We start from the raw sequence: 17,318 nt of genomic DNA, 5'->3' as shown, positions 1-17,318 counted from the left end.
ACTTGGACTCGATGATCCTTGTGGGTCCCTTCCAAATCAGCAGATTCCATGATTCTCTGTTCTGTGATTCTGTGTAGGCAAATGCGTTACTGTTAAAGATATGGAAGAGAAAGTTTGCAGGTTAGGTAGGATTGGTGGAAGTACAATGCCAACACATATTAATCTCAAGTAAAATGCAATTCTTGAGAAAACAAACTAAAAAGTAATCCAAGAATCTTTGATGTAAACACTTGCCAATTGAGGATGATGGAGTATTTATACTCCTCAAACTGATTCCACTTGCCTAAACCGGTCTTAATTTCTACATGGCCCTGTTCTCTTGTCTAAAAAACAAGACTTACTTGGAGGCAGATTTGAAACGGAATCCTATTTCGGAAAATGGAGGGGTGTAAATATTTGGGTTCTTGTCCAGTCTAACAGCACAGCCTGGGGGCAGAATGAGCTCTGCCTGAATAGGAGGGAAAGGGATCTCTTTGTCCTTGTCACCTAGGGGGGTGGCTGGCATCCCTCCCTGGCTGTTGAGAGGTCAGCACCCTCTGTCCTGCTGAACTCACATTTATAAGAATATAAATGTATCACAATTTATTGTGTTATTAATGGAACTTGCTAATAAATAAATAAATAAATAAATAAATAAATCTGTTAAAATCTTAAAAAGCACTCAAGCTGACAAATAAATTTAAAGAACTGACCCTTAAATGAGGAGCTGTGAAGAGGTACCTTGCAGGGATATTCTTGTGTGGGAATGAGGAAGGAGCAGGCACAACTTTGTGCATGTCTGTGAGCTGATGTTTGGCTGTACTTGCAGGGCTTGTGAGAGTTCTCTGTTGAGATCAAAGATTCAGCTCATGTAAAGGTCAAAGCAGGGGCCTTGGGAGTATTTTCAGCTGTGCCCCCCTCCCACGGGGGCACAGCCTCTCCCTCCCTCTCCCTTTCCTGATGTGTTTACAGCACCTAGGATTTTTTAAGTGTTGTCTACCCTTTGTGACTCCTCAAGCCTCCTAATTTTCATGTGATCCACACTATCTGTTCATCTTTATCTGGGTTTGAGATTATATTACTGTAAAAAAAACAAACCTAAATAAAAAACCCCAACAACCTCACAACCAACAGAGCCATGGGTCTGCCTCAGGGACACATACTTGAGTCCTTCAGTCATGGTCCAGTCAGAGCTGACAAGCAGTTCAGTCTAGCAGCTTCACTCTGTCTCGACTAAATTCCTCAGTACATGAAGCAAGGGGTTCATATTACTATTTTAGCTAGTAGTATATCATATGAAAATGATCCTGTGTCCCTGTGCAATGATGTAATGGGACAGTAATGCTGCTACAGCTTTTGGACTTCTTTGGGATGTGCATGGCACAAAGTTAGCTGCCTGCCTCAGCTTGGGTGACACTGAGTCTGGTCTAAGGAGAACGAGGTCTCCTGAGCATGGGTGTGAGGCCAACACTGCCAGGGTAAGGAAGTGCCAAATGTGCCTGCAGGATTAGGGATGGGGTCATTGTCTGGGGATGAAGGTAAGGGCAGGTCTCTCAGGCAGCGCTCGAGAACATCCTGTCTATCAGACTGTCTGATGCTGGAGTGGGGCTTTCTAAATGCTGGAGTTTTGTGGATCTTTCACTTTATATGAAACAATTTATTATTCTTTGGGCCAGCAATAGCTATAATGTACAAGGTGCTATGAGTCTAAGGGTGGGTGGATAAACTGTCCAGCGTCTGCTTCAATAAATGTGTACTGTTTTTGTAAGAATAGAACTCCTTTAGCAGCTGAGACAAAGTGTATCCTATCTCTCCACATCATATAGTTTGCACCCTCCATAGTGATGGAGGATGGAATCTAGAGGAACCTAAACCAGATCTCCAGGGTCTGATGTTGTACCTGCACTAATGAGTAAATAAACCAGCAAGCTCCCTGTTTGCTTATTGTGATGTGTACATCATGGCCCAGCTGATTTCTACGAGGAGGATGTCTCTTCCTTTCCAAATGAGTAGACTGCTCTTTCGGGAGACTCTTCTTTGGATTAAGCTGTTCTGGAATCTGTGCTAGGAGTTCTGCAGGATGATCCAGGGGTATGTGAAGCACCAGGGCTAAGGCCCAGACCTCTCCCTGCTCACATTACTGGTACAGGAACAGTCTGGCTGAACAATGCCCATCTGTGCATCTTTCTTCTGCAAGAAAAAGGGACTGACCAGGATAAGATGTCAAATTCTGGCTGGAGAGAAATTACTCTGCTTAGCCTTAGTGGATAATTTGGGCAGTTCTCTCATATCTTCTGTAAATCTGTTTTTAATGGTCTTACTCACAATGAATCACAACCTGGGGCAGTGAACTGTACAATCTGAGCCTTAGCACAAAGACTACAAGCAATACCTAGATAAATCCTAGCTGTGAATCAAAGTCCCTGCTGTTTTACATTTGCTCTGAAATGCCAGACACTGTGCACTTTCCACGGGAGGCAGCTGGAATGTAAACACAGAGATGTCTGACTGCCAGCAGGCACCCTCAGCCCCAGCTGGGGATCACAGCACCTTCCTTGTATCTTTTCTGGCAGTTTGAGGGTTGGGCCAGACATTTTGCTCTCCTGCTCCCCAGTCCTGGTGGTCCAGAGAAGAGCCCTCACTGCTTTCCCTTTCATTCCACACCCTGCATGCCCTGGCTCTGTGGCTCCATCACCACGCTCCTCGCGGGCCAGTGACAGGCTGCTGGCATGGAATGTACACTTGATACATAACAGCACCCCTGCACTCCTTCCCCCTTCCTATCTCCTCAAACAGATGATGTGCTAACATTGGAGTTATGACAGCAATCCCAGCAGATCAGAGCTAAGCTCCTGAGTTCATAGCCCCCATCATTTTGCATGATTTCTAGCTTCTCTGAGTGGCTTCCCACACTTGTATCAAGAGATTTAAGATCTTGTTGCTTTGCTTGTGGCATCAATCCTTATCATCTGTCCCTGAGCAGGACCATATTTGCACTTGGACTTCATCTATTCAGAGGTGGAAAGCTGTCCCAAGGGATGGAGCATCCTCGATTTCTACTGAGGCCTTTTGTCTGTTTGCTTTGTGCCTCTGCTTCCACTTTTCACTTGGGAGTGGGCCAGAAAAACCTGTCCTTGCTCTTTTGCTGGTGGCATTTGTGGACCTGTTGGATTTGTGACACTCCATCTAACCAGACTCACAAAGGACGCACAGCTTTGCTGGATTTGGGCTGTAGCTGACCCCATCCACTGCCTTTGCACAGCACTGTGGGCATGAAAGAGCAGTGGCAAACAGCCCTGGGTAGAGACCTGTGCTGGTTTGGGCTGGGGTAGGGTTCATTTTCTTCACAGTAGCTGGGATGGGGCTGTGTTTTGGATTTGTGCTGGAAACAGTGCTGATAACTCAGGGGTGTTTTTGTTATTGCTGAGTAGGGTTTACGCAGCCTCAAGGACTTTTCTGCTCCTCATCCCCACCAGCAAGGGGTGCACACTGTGCTGGGAGGGGACATAGCCAGGACATCTGACCGAAAGATAATCCATAGCATGTGCATCATGCTCAGGATGTAAAGTGTGGTGTGCAGGAAGAAGGATGGAACATTTGGAATGGTGGTGTTCACCTTCACATGTCACAGTGAGGTGTGATGGAGCCCTGCTCTCCTGGTGATGGCTGAACACCAGCCTGCCCATGGGAAGGGGTAAACTGTTTCCTTGTTTTGCTTTGCTTGTGTGTGCAGCTTTTGCTTTCCTTACCAAACTGTCTTTGTCTCAATTTTACCCCCATCACCTTTACCTCAATTTTACTCCCCATCACACTGGCAGGGAGAGTGAGTGAGTGGCTGTGTGGGGCTGAGTTGTCAGCTGGGGTTAAACCATGGCAAGACCACACCAGCACTTTGGGGCAGATCCAGCCTAGCCCACAATTCTGCCAGCATTGCCAAGATAGGTAACAGGGACAAGGAGGATGCACTGAGGACACAGGAGAGCAGAGATTGCACAACTCTCCCCTTGGGGATAAATCGAGTGGGAGACACCATCTTTCTGCAAAAATGGTTATTTTTCACAGGCAAATACACAGGGATGAACTTGGCACCTGTCCTGCCATCACCCCATTGCTGTGCTCCAGCAGGACCAGTGGCTGAACTGGAGCACATGTCTGAATGCTTCATTGAGTCAGGTTCCAGATTAATTTGTACAGTGGTAAGGAGGGATGCACTGTTTAAGTGAAGACAAAGCGGAGGTGCAAATGATTGGTTATTTATTTCCAGACATGGGTATCATGAGCAACATGGCCTCAAAGGGCTGTTGACAGCCTTTCCCTGCTGTCTGCAGGGGGTTTCACCAGCACTGCCCAGTTCAGGGTCCTGCTGACTGGTGTCAGCTACACCCTCACAGGGCTGCTGCAAGTGCGGGAGGGGTCATGAACAGCACTGTGTGACTAAACTTCTTTACAGGAATGGTGACTATTAACCCAGCTGCACTGTGCCCTACTGTCAGCCAGTTGAGGTCTGGTAGCCAGGCCAAAGAATTTTGGACCTCCTGGAGTCTGCTTCTTGATCTGGAAATGATACAGAAAATGCTTCTGCTCCAGTGGAAACAAAGCCACACTCCTCTTCGTTTTAGTGGGTGATCCAGATTGCTGATTTGCAACTTCTTGTTTATTTTGGGACCATGCCTGGGAACATCACAGATGAGCCAGAATGCTGCTGTGCTAGGTATTGCAGAAATACAGGAAAAAAATAGAGACCTGGCTATAGCTAAATTTCAAAATGTTAATCCAGTGGTTAAGACAAAGCACTGCTTTAACTCTCACATAGAGACTTGTTTGGATTGCAGCATGCCCTGAGATCACTTCAATACTTGCTGTAGGAGCCCAGGTTAGGTAGATTGTCTTGCCCTGGTGGTGCCAACCTGGAGCAGGCATGGTGGGAATGACCACAGAGGAGATTGTGCTCTTGCTGCTACTTCTCAACAGATTTCCTACCTGTTGTAATGGGAAGGTGGGTGAGAGTGCATTGGAGACCATCTTGGGGGCTGGGGAGAAAAAGAGAAGAGATACCAGAATGGAATACCAGAACTTCATCTCAACCCAAAAAACTTCTTTGGAATGTTAAATCAGCAGAGAATGAAATAGGGCTGTTTCTAAAAACATCTTGTTTGCATTCAATGAGAATGCAGGCTGAAGCTTTCATTTGCTTAGGTCTTTATTGGTATTTGCAGCCCTTGAAGCTGCAGATGTAAGCACAGAGCATGCCCAAGGCAGGGACAGGGGGAAGGAGAGGAAGAAAGACTGCACTGATCCATATTCATGTTTCCCAGGTGCTGGAAACCACCCAGTGCCAGATGGTGACTCAGAGCTAGCATAAGGGAAAGCTGCAGCTGATGCATGAACCCCTCTGGTCTCAAAAGCCTTTGGGTGAGCAGGACAGACTGCAGGATGCAGATGTCTCAGATCTCTCTCTCTTTTCACCACAGAAATACCTGAAAGTAGTGCAGAATGAGTGCCACCTCTGTAGCAGCAATTTTCTCCCAACTGGGGACATTTTCATGTGGCAAATACTGCTCAAGTGTGGCCCTTGCAGGTGACATGGGAGCAGATTGGAGAGATGAGCCAACAATTGTGATGTATTTTCCCATTATTTAAGCAGCAATAATGTCAGGCACAGCAATCACACCACCCTGACCTGCTGTTTAGGGAACTATTGCAGTTGTTCCTGCAGTGTTTGGTTTTCAGTACGGAACATATTTACAGAAAAAAAAAAAAAAAAACCAAAAAAAAAACAAAACCAAAAAAACAGCTGGAGAAGATTCTAGGATTTTCTTTCTTTTTAAAAAAAAATTTTTTGAGATGAAACTGCCCCAGGGTCACCACCCATGGTGAATGTAGGTTCTCTGGTGGCACAGGAAGCACTCGGTGCAGCTGGAGGCTGCTCCTCCATGTGGGCTGGGGCAAATCAGAGAACAGCAGCTTTTGGGTGCCCATCCAGTGAGTGCCCAGGCCTGGGATGTTCTCTGATAGCCAGTGTGTGACTGCTTGGGCTGGGGAGAATAGCTATGGGACAGTTCCCATCCTTGTGGGAACAGCCACCTGCTCTTAGGAGAGTGACACAAGAAGGGACAATGCTGATCCCAGCTCTTTTGTTAGGGCTACAGGGCTTTTTTGCCTGAAACCTCAGGCCCTAGTTCTAAAAACTACCTTTTACTTTGTGGATGCGCTACAGACTTTTTATTCTGAAATTTACAGAATCACAGGATGCTTTGGGTTGGAAGGGACTTTGAATATGGCCTAGTTCCAATCCCCCTGACATGGGCATGGACATCTTCCATCAGATCAGGTTGCCCAGGGCCACATCCAGCCTTGCTTTGAACATTTCCAGAGATGGGGTATTCACTGATTCTCTGGGCAACCTCTTCCAGTGCCCTCACCACCCCCTTTAATTTAAATAAATTGACGTATAGGTGCAGGAAGGAATATTTGAAGTCCAGCAAGTGTCTCCTCTCTCCTTCTCTCTCTTGTGGTCCCGCTTGTAAAGGAAGAAATCTTTTGGACATCCTCCCTGGGCTGTCTCTGTGGGGCACCCAGCTTCTGGCAGGTGGGACACCTCCTGAGGCCTGGGATTTCTTCCCCACAGAGCATAGGACTGGTGCTGTGGGGATGGGATGGTCTGTCTGGAACAGGTCCTTCCTCAGCAGACTGAGGGCTGGTGGATCCACTTTACCTCAGAGGGGCTTGAAGAGCCCCCATCAGCCTGGAGGAATGACTGGAATTTGCCAGGCTGTGCAGGCAGACCCCATGGGTTTTGAAATGCCCTTTCTGTGCGTGGTTTTGAACAATTGGTAGAAAATGAGTAAAAATAAATAGTGCAGTTCAACCTCTGACCTCTCCCCTTTTGTACTCAGAAGTTCAAGAAATTCCAGGGATTGGGAGCCAGACATCTGTGTTTCCCGTTGGGAGTTGCCAAACCGTGTTCCTCCAGTGAATTGGGCAAGGTATATTTAGAAAATGAGATTCAGAAACCACTGGTGAGAGCTGCTGCTCTCCTGGTCAAACGTTTGCATAAGCTTGGGCACATATTTATATCTTCATCCACATGCACTGGATCCTGCATACAGAAACATGAACTGACAGGTATTCTATCTTGTAAGTTTGAGCTTGTGTTGTGGATGCCAATATTTTTTAAAAAGTGAGGATTTGAGTATTGTTTGGTTTCTGAGCAGAAATACAGCCACTCTGTGCAATGTGGGATGCCCTTAATCAGCTAAAATGTCTGTCATGGTTACGAGATGGGCACAGAGTTTGCAGCAGTAAGGAAGCAAAGGCCAAAGGGTGCCTTAATAGCACTGGGCACTGCTGGTTAGACAACCAAGTTGAGCCTAATGACACTTTTATGAGAGCAGCTGGGACACCACTCAGGCTCTAGGGCCAGCTCTGCACACAGGGGCTCCCCAGCCACTGCCATCCAAACTTCTCAGGGACACAAGGGAAGGCCTAAGACCCTCCTGTGGGCTTGGAATAGCTAACCACCCAGTGTGTTCAAGCAGGGGACTTTCCTCCAGGCTTGCTGCCTGTGGAGACAGCTGGTCCAACCTTCCAAGCAGCCTTTAGGGGACTGCAGAGGATAATCTGGGTGGGTCCCACATATTTTCCATTTAACCCATACCTGGAGCCTTGGACCTGCAGCAGCTGCCCTGTGAGCTTGGAGAGAGCTCTTCCAACATCAGTGCTCAGAGCAGGGTCATGAGATGACTGCTGTTTCAGTGGCACTTTGTGCTCCCACTCTCTACTGTGTGGAATGGTTGTGTGTCACAAGAAACACTTCTCTTACCTCTGACCTCAATGCCTAAACAATGCTAACAGCATTGGAGAAGTACCACTGTGCAGTTTGAGGCTGAAAACATTCAATTTTGACTTGTCCAAGGTGCAGAGACACGTTAAATTTCTGCCTGGTTCTGCAGAACAAGGTTGTGATTTCATTTCATCAACCACCACCACCATCTGTCACATTTTCAGCTTAGGACCTTGTTTCCCCAGGCAGCAAGGAAGGAACTTCAGAAGTCCCACAGCATGGCTTGTTCCTTGTGGTACTGCATGTGCTGAGACCGAGTGCCTGGAGTCAGGCACCTCTTGGGTGCACAGCTTGGGCTTGTATGGCGTGATAACCGTAAAAAGGAGCAGCTTGGGGTTAAAAATATCGGAGAAGTTCTGCCTTCTCATACTTCATTTCACAGGTTGAAAAAATGGGAAACCTCCCAGTTTTATTATGGTACACGTTTATTAGTGTCTGAGAGGAGCTACTTGGAGAAATGGTTAATGGATAAATAAAAAGTGGTAAAATAAGGAGATGAGCTACCGTACTTTGTTGTTTAGACATATTCAGTTTGTCCTCCTGCTCTTTGGAGGGCAGATGAGAAAAACAGAGGAATTTAGGTCTCCTGATGGCTTATTTGGAACAGTTTGTGTTCAAGACATTGCTAAATTCCAGAAGAATTTCTCCTAAGGACCCAAGGAACAATTTGTGACTACCAAGATCCCTACCAGTTTGTCTTGTGTCCGCACTGCATGTGTTTTGGATCCTGGTGACACATGTGGGATGACTGGAAGGTGGTTGTTACAAACTGTTCCTTGAGAGGTTTCACCATGACTCAGGGCAGGATATACAATGCCATTAAAGTAACTTGCTACCAAGTTGCTCCTGCTGATCCACTGCCAGTTTCTTTAGCAATACTTCCCCGTGCACGCTCCCTCTCCGTTTGCCATAAACAGGCGCTCCTGCAGCGGAGTGCAGCTGGAATCTCCAGTATATTTTTGCAAGCCATAAAGAAAAGCAGTGTGTCTCCAAAGCAGATTATAATATTTTGATATTTCCCAGGTCGCTTGTGCTCTCAAGCTTTATCACTGCCCAGAGTCTTTTAGAAGAGCGCTCATCACACACGTGCCCTAAATAATGTAAGCTCTGTGCTGGTGATATTTATAGCCATGCAAACTTGCCCATTTCTGCCTGTGTTGTTTCAAAAGAATTCTTGAGTGATTGCATTTTTCATCTTTAGTGTATTTTTCTTTAGTTCTGAACACCAAACACATTTGTAATTACTGCCATTATTGCTGCTGGATGCCCTATTAATCCTAAAAATTGCACTCAGATTTAAAGGTAGAATTCTAATTACAGCTCAGGCTTGGGGAGAAAGGACAGCATTTGGAGGTAAATGTACTTACACAAACGCCAAGAGAAGTGGCAGCACACACTGCATTCACTTCCACTTCATAGAAATGTTTTTTCATTTTTAAGTTCTTGTATTTGAGCATCCCTCACTGAAGCTCAGGAAAGGATGTGTGACATCCCATGCCATTGTTTTTATGGGATCACAATGGCCATTCATAGCAGAGAATTGTTTTCGGGTCATCAAGCTCCACTTGAATGGCTGCAATTAGTCAAAGTTCTGCATCTATCAGATAATCGCACAAAAGAATTCAAAATTGTCTTATCTCCAAAATACAGAGAGAAAATAGGAGCATGTGAATGTCACTGTTAAGTGGTTTGATAGAACAACAGAAGTGTGCAAACTCCTTACAATGTTGTGTAACATTTCTCTGCACATGTTCTCTTCCTTCTGCTTCTGCAAATCATACTTTTAATGTAATTATAGCTGCTATTGGCAAAAGGCACTGAGAACACTAGCTGGCTTCTGGAGAAAACTGCTGCTGAGATGGGAGCACTTTCAGCTCACAGGAATTTAAAGAGATTGAGAGGACACTTCTTTCAGCTTTATGCAGTCCGCTGAAAAATTATCTTATTGCCCCCTTGATGGTGTCTGCCTCTAGATTGTAAATAATAAATCAGATCTCTTTCCCATCCCTTTGTAAGGAACTGTGTTATCACTGTCTCTGGTCACATTTTGTCCACTTTTGGAATCCCAGATGCTGAATCCAGAGTATTACTCACAGAGATGTGAAAATTAGACTCACATGGATGCCTGTTTAGATGGGAGACTCCTTAGAACAGGTTTTCAGGCAATGTGAGAACTATGATCCAGCCAAAAGATGTGTGTATATACATCTATGTCTGCATTCACTGATCATGAACATGTATCGGACTGCTCTGCAAAGATCTACAGAGCCAGGTTGGATGGGGACCTGAGAAACCCCATCTAGTGGGTGATGTTCCTGCTCATGGCAAGGGGTTGGGAGCTAGATGATCTTTAAAGCACCTTCCAACTCAAGACTTTCTTGCAGTGTCCTAGAAAGAATTTCCAGTAAAATTGTTGCTCTAGTTGGCTTTTATCTCCTGCTGTGTGCAAGAGGGACAGCATTGCTGGCTGGGTTTAGGTGGCTTTCAAGGAAATTTAACTTGGATATTGAAACTGCTTTCCTCAAAAGACTCTGCAGGGAGATGTAAGCTGGCAGTCCTGGGCAGCAGATGGTTTTAATTCTCTTGAATTTACTGCTTGATGCCTCTGGCTCCCTCCTGCAATGGTATCAGTGACAACACAAGTGTTTGGTTTAGGGTTTGGCACGAACCTTTGGATTCTCTAAATCACAACAAACTAACCCATGTCTCTGCAGGCTCTGGTGGAAGGAGAGTTTTGCACTTTGCCTGGCACATGCACTCTGCACCGAGGGGAGTTGAGTGCCAGAGAATTTATTATCTCGTGCCCCATCCTTTTCCCATCCTCAGTACATCCTACATCTGTCAGTAGGCCAGGCAGAAGGATGAAGCTCAGGCAGGAGGGTGTGATTGACATTATGCACCTGCAAAGAGGAAACTGCTGCCTGACTTGCGTGCTAGCTCTCTTTGTAAAACCATCTTCAAAACCAAAGAGAAGTGGAAATGTGTTTCTGAATTGCAATAAAAAAAAAAGAGCAAGCAGTCTTTGAATTTATCCTCCAGGGTTTGCTCTTCAGTGACAGATTAAGTGACAGAAGGCAATGTTTTCATGGTGCTGTGCCTGTAGGCAATCAGAGGAGAGAAGAGTTTGCAGCTGAGTGCAACAAGGGCTTGGTGAGGCTTGGGTCTTCTTGTGCTGGATCACTTAAAAACACAGAGACAAAACAGGGCTTGGCTCCAGAGACAGGCAAAGAGCAGAAGGAAGAGAGGGTTGCTCTCATCTCTGAACATTTGGGCACTAAAATGCAGCATTAGTGGTTCAACAGTTTACCCAGCACCTGTTTTGGCTCCTGGCAAAGAAAGGATGTTGTGTTCCTGGGACACCTAGTCCAACTATTTTTATTTTCAGGATCACCCAGAAAGTCTGAGGCAGTGCCAGCAACAGAACTGAGATATTTTCAGTCTCAGCAAAGGGCACTCACTAGAAGACAGTAAACATGCATTTCTTAACCCATCAGTTTCTCAAGAAACTTCAGAAACTTTAGGAAGTTTGTCTGCACTTTTAGAACATGTTCACGGATGCAGGGAATAGTTCAGATCAGAAAGGACCCACGGAGAGGACATAGTCCAGCTTCCCATCCTTGCCTAAAGAAGACCTGAAAGCGTCAGGGTCTAAACCTGGAGTGTCCCTTCAAACCCTGCTGTTACAGGGCTCTCCCTTGCACCCATTAAAATCAGCAAGTCTTTACACAGGGGCTTTAAATCTACCAGTATCTGGCCTTTCATTAGTATTGCCTCTGTCTAATCTGATCACTTAAAAAGGCTTGACCCTCCCTACACAAGCTCTTACATCTTTGTGAACTTGGGGTTTCATCTGACTCCTCTAAGAGTGAGTGGCTTTTGTTACCACCCCCATGAGGGGTCAGAGCGCCCGACTGGCACAGCACCATGCCAGGCATGGGACTCAGCCTTGGGATGTGCCAGGTCATTTTGCCAGAGGAAATAGTGTTCAGAAACCCTGTCAGGCACTTTGGTGACTGAGCAGGCCAAGCAGCCCTCAACACCATCCAGGAATGTCCCCTGCTTCATGGGATTTATGCACAGATAATCTGAGCTGACAAATTGAGATCCCAACCTCGGTGGCATTTCTGTTGTCCCTTTGGGCTCACCAACAACTGGCTCTGTTTGGATAAAGCAGGAATGAGCTTTCTTTTTCACTGCTCTGATGCTTTGTGCTTATTTGGAGTCTCTCATTTTGGGTTTCTGAGTAGCAGTGAGCTGGCAGGCTCTTTGTACCTCAGGAACCAGCCTGGTGCAGGCAGCACCCTGACAAGTCCCACCAGGGACTCTGCATGATTGTGCCTTTCCTGCTGGGTCTCCTTGAGACCAGCCAGCTGTCAGCGTTATTTTTTTTGCTGCAGTTCCTGGAGAAGGGCTATTTTGACACACTTAAAGCTCATGCTTTGCTTATTTGAAATGCTTTCTGGGAGTGCCTCACACTGGGCTTGACTTTGAAGGAATTTTGAGAAACATTGCATTCTTCCTAGCCTCATATCCCAAATTATGGCCCAAAAAGAGCAAAGAGGAGGCTCTGTGGTGGTTCTTGCAGTTTGGGATCTAAGAAAGCCAACTGCCCCTTCCCAGCCCTGGGAGAACCCATGGGGAGACATTAGGATCCTTCCAAAGGAGCCCATGGCACCATCAGCTCCCAGTCATTCCAGAGGGTAAGCCACAGCATGGCATTAATGAGAGCAGTAAAAATCTGGCACAAATCAAAGTGCTTTGACACTCTTTTCCACTGTGTACACAAACACCATGTTCCAGCAAATCAGTGGAATCAAAGCATCACTGAGGGGTCAATTCAGCATTTATGCCCGTCACTTGCAGCAGACCCTGCTTATTGAATATTAAAATCTGAAATAAAAAGGCATTTACAATATTTCTGAAATATCCAGGCCTTTGATGAATAGCTCCCTCAAGATCATCCAGATGCGCTTTTGCTACAGCACCATATGCATTTAAAAAACCAGATTGTCTCTGTGTGAGAGTATCTGTCTTCAGTGAGGGATGAACATAGCTGCACAATGGGGCAAGAACACGTAAGAAGTCTGGTGGAAATCCTGCACAGGAAATGTTCACCAGTAAAAAATGTGGCCGGAAAATAACAGCAACATTAAGAAAAACAAAATTTACACTCACCATTGGTGTTCAGGGACTTCATTTTTTAAACTTCCTCCTGCTAAGAAACAAACATCAAACCAAATAGTCTAATTAAGGAAACTTTGTTGACTTGGATAGTTGGTGAAAAAGAGGAGCCTTAGTTAATTTTTGAACTTTGTTTGTGCACATTGTTTTTCAGTGTACAGTGGGACACTGGCCTGTGCATTCCCCAGATCTTTGCATACTTGATGTAAAAGTCATTTATCATTTAAGAAGGGTATGGTCATATTGGTGTCATTAATCATTCCTTCTGTTAGGACAAGGTAAGATGGATAGGTGTAAAAGAACTGGAAATTCATACATGAATTTAACAGTGAAGATATTGACATGGAGAATCATATTCAAATGAGAAACCTAAAGGGTTTAACATTGCCTTTGCAAAGTTAAATACAGTGCTTTAGAACAAAAAAGCAGACAAAGATGAGGATCTAGGCAGAAGTGGTGAGTTCTGGCTTCCCACAAAGTCATCAAGGGCAGACTTCCTGGCCCATGCAGGACTTGACCCGCAAGGACAGATCAGACTTTCAAATTACATCACAGCAGTCATGATGGCAAGGGCCACAGCATCTTAAACCTTTCTAACCCAGGGCTGCCTGTGCCAGCCCAGGTGCTCCTGCAGGTAGTGAGGTGAGGGAGCTGGACTGACCCATCACCTCTGCAGGTGCAGGAGAGCCATTACCAGCTCCAAGCTGCTGTTGGGGTGTGGGAGGGTTGTGCACTGTCACTCCCCAAGTCAGGAGCTGCTCCTACCATGTGCACAGCTTTAGCCTCAGGGACATCTTTCATCCTGCAGTCCAGGACTGGGCATGGAGCCACACTCCAGTAGCTTGTCTGGCACAGAGGCAGGAGCTCCCAGCTAGAGATGACAAAACCAGCTTGGCTGGGGGTGCTGCTCACCACTCCCAGCATCCCAGTTCCCATCACGGCTGTGATACACGAGATGCTCACATGGGCTTTCAGTTGCTGGTTTAACTGGTCACATCTTCACCGGAGTTCAAGTTCCCTTAGGAGGTAATAATGAAAATGTGCAGTGACAGGGAATTCTCATCTGCCATGCTAATTTAATGACTTGCTATAGAGCTAGTTAGTTGATTTGAAGGGCCAGGTGAAATAGTTTATCCAATTTACAGACTTAGCTGCCAAGGGGGCACAGGGAGGCAGGGCTGTGCAGCAAAATTCAATATGAGCCATACATAGCTTTGAGATATTTTGCCTGTGACTTTCTGTTGCAGTCAGACTTTGGATTTCTGACTTTCTGACAACAGGGTCAGCACATAAACACAGTACTTCTTCCAGAAGGTTTTGTTAAATAAGGTTACTTGATTTTGAACATGTTTTCAAAGGTTGGGGCTGGACAACCTGAAAACCTTTTGTCTCTTGTGAAGGCTAGACTTGGGTTGCTACAGGGAGGGAAGCAGAGTTCAAAGTGTGAGGTCCTGTTAGAACTGGGCTCCTGGGGCCCATTGCAGTGAAACGCTGATAGAAATCTGTGTGCAGTGATGTTGTGTGTGGCATGAAACCTGCTGCAGGGCAGGTATGGGGAGAGAGGGAGGGAGAGAAATGCTTAGGATTATTTCTGGTTTGTACCCAAGGGTGCCATTTGTTCATATAAGTATCCATAGCAGAATAAAATACATTTTATTGAAACATTTTTTTTTCCTCTTGCTGGCAGCTATTCCACTCCAATTATCTCTTCTATCGTATCCCTTGAAGCCAGGCTCCAAGGTAAACAAGTGAAAACCTGACAGCTGGAATGCAAAGCCTCAGCTGAGATTGAAAGCTTTTACTAGAAAACATTCTGCACATTCATATTGTCTGGGGTATTAGCAGTGGAAACAAAAATAGAGATTTCTTAATCTCACCAGAGACAACACCTAGCTGCCCCACCTTTGAGAAATCTCCAGTCCACAGCAAAGATTTAATCCATTTTAATTAACAAAGAACCCAAGTAGGCACACTCTCCACTTGTTCCTGCTCTGGATTTCTCACATTCCTGAGTTTTGGTGTGTAACTTGCTAAGAAATTATTTTGCATTTGTAAAGATTCACTTGCTATGAAAATACACTGTAAAGCCATGTTGATTTAGCCTGAAATTTTACTTCAAAAGAGAAGATTCACATTATGTAGATGTGTCTGGCTTCAACCTAATTTCAGAATAAAACATCTTTTTTTTTAATTGGGATTTTTGATTTGTTTTTCACTGCAGTGTTGGATATCGCAGTTTAAAATTTAAAAATTACATCTTAGCAAAGCAGTAGTTTGAGAGAATATTACTTTTGTGAAGACATGAAATTTCAGTATGATTCAAATCACCATGCTCTTTGCAACATTTTGATCCTGGGTGTGTTTTCTCTCTTCTCCTTGAAGACCTGTTGGGCAAGTGGGAGAGGAGAGAAAACCATTGTTGATTTTCTGCCATGATAAGGGCAGCATCTGAACAACAGCTCACTCTGAAGATGTGCTAGTGCAGCCTTCTGCTTAACCACAGAGACATTTTGAATTTCTTCTACTGGTTTTTGGACAGAGGAAAAAAATCTTGATGTGTCTGGGATCATGTTTGCCAGAAATCCAGGTGATCTTCTCACCCGCTCCAGAGCAATTTAGATTTTACATTTCTACAGAGAAAGAACAAAGTCCAGGCTCAGGCTTGCCTCCAAGATGGTTCTCGGAGAGAAAGTCGTCTCCTGTGCAGCAGTGCCATCAGCAAACTGACACATTGTGAGACATTGTGAGGCACTGCATGGAAAAAGCAGCAGTGCCAGGTTAGAACCATGAGATCTTGTCTTCTCCTTGACCTTGTTTGCACAGGCATGTTCCCTTTTCATGTGTTTTAAACTCCATTCCTTGGATCAGCTCAGTGCCCTTGCGCCTGCTCGGTTTATCAAGTCAAGTCAGTGATCAGGCTTGAAAATCAGCCCAGCCAAAAAACCCTAAAATCTGAGCTAAACCTATTTTCCAGCCAGATCAGAAAAGCCATTGCACAAAACTTCCAGTGTCACTCAGCAAAACTGATGAGGAGGGAGAAGAAGACTGCAGGGATAGGACAGTGGAAGAGCAGGACTGTTTATTGGCAGCTCAGCCACTGGTGTTAAGCCAGTAATAAGACACATCCTTGCAAGAGTACAGTTTGTATTTGCAGAGTCTCCTGGGACTCTTTAGTTCCAAGTGGTAAAAACTTCTTATACTGATGCCATCATCTGTGCTCAGTGCCCATCTACAAATGCCATGAACACATCTGGGTAATAAGAGCACATCCACCCCAGTGACGCTCCCCTGGGCCTGACCCACACAGAGAAGAGGAGCTGCCAGGGTGCACAGAACTGCTTCCCATGTCGTCAGCCTTCCCCAGCCCTGCCCACGTCTCCCGTTTGTGTTGTAAAAACCCCATTTTTCATGGATGACAGTCAGGGAGCTCCACATTTGGCCTGTACAGCTCAGCAGCTGGCTCCCTGCTCTCCCGGCCGTGCTCTGTCCGCTCCCACTGCAGACCACAACACCCGAGGACTGCGGCTGCTTTGTTCCTCCCAGCCTGACGCGCTTCCCAGCAGAGGGTGGGAGCTGGGCTGGCTGGAACCGCAGGCAGCTGTTCAAAGTCTGTGCAGAGACAGAAATCCCCAGCTGTAGCTGTCTGTTCAAATAAACGCTCAGAGGCCAAGGCACTGCAATATGAGAAACACATTCCTAGAGGACATGGATTCAAATAGGGTGGCATGTGAAGGGATCAGGGGAGACCATCCCCATGGCTGTCAACAGGGTACCACACAAAAATCAAAGTGCTGATCTATGGCCACCTGCAGAATGTAGCAGGTGACCTGAACTAGATTTTAAAAGTGAAGCATTTACCAAATTGCATGGGAAATTCTGGTATTGAAAATATCCTCATTTTTCCTGGTGAAAATCTAAAGCTTAGGATCCAGCTGGTTTTCATGAACAACCTAGGGAGCTGAGAAATGAGGAGAGTGTCTCAAAAGTATCTTCCTCATCTCCTCTCCCAATCCCAAGGCTATGGAATGCTAAAAAAGCATTTGGTAATTTAGATGGCCTTTTGACTTTTCTGAACGGGGTATTGATTCCACCTCTGAAGGAAACATCCCATTCAGAGCACTGTCACTTCTGCTTGTCCCATGGTGGTGCAGAAGCAGGAAAAACAAGGGAAAAGCAGCTGTGGAAGACTTAGCTCAGAGCTGGAACCCAGTCCTGGATGCCCCCTTTCAGGAGAAAAGCTTCCATATTCTCCTTCAGGCAGCTCTAGAAACTCTGAAGGGGTGGGAAGGAATCTGCTTCTCACCAGCAGCTGGCC

This window comes from Taeniopygia guttata, chromosome 3 (assembly GCF_048771995.1).
Source record: "Taeniopygia guttata chromosome 3, bTaeGut7.mat, whole genome shotgun sequence".
In the NCBI taxonomy this organism is placed as follows: Eukaryota; Metazoa; Chordata; class Aves; order Passeriformes; family Estrildidae; genus Taeniopygia; species Taeniopygia guttata.
The sequence above is the reverse complement of the archived record's forward strand: the minus strand, read 5'-3'. Positions refer to the sequence as shown.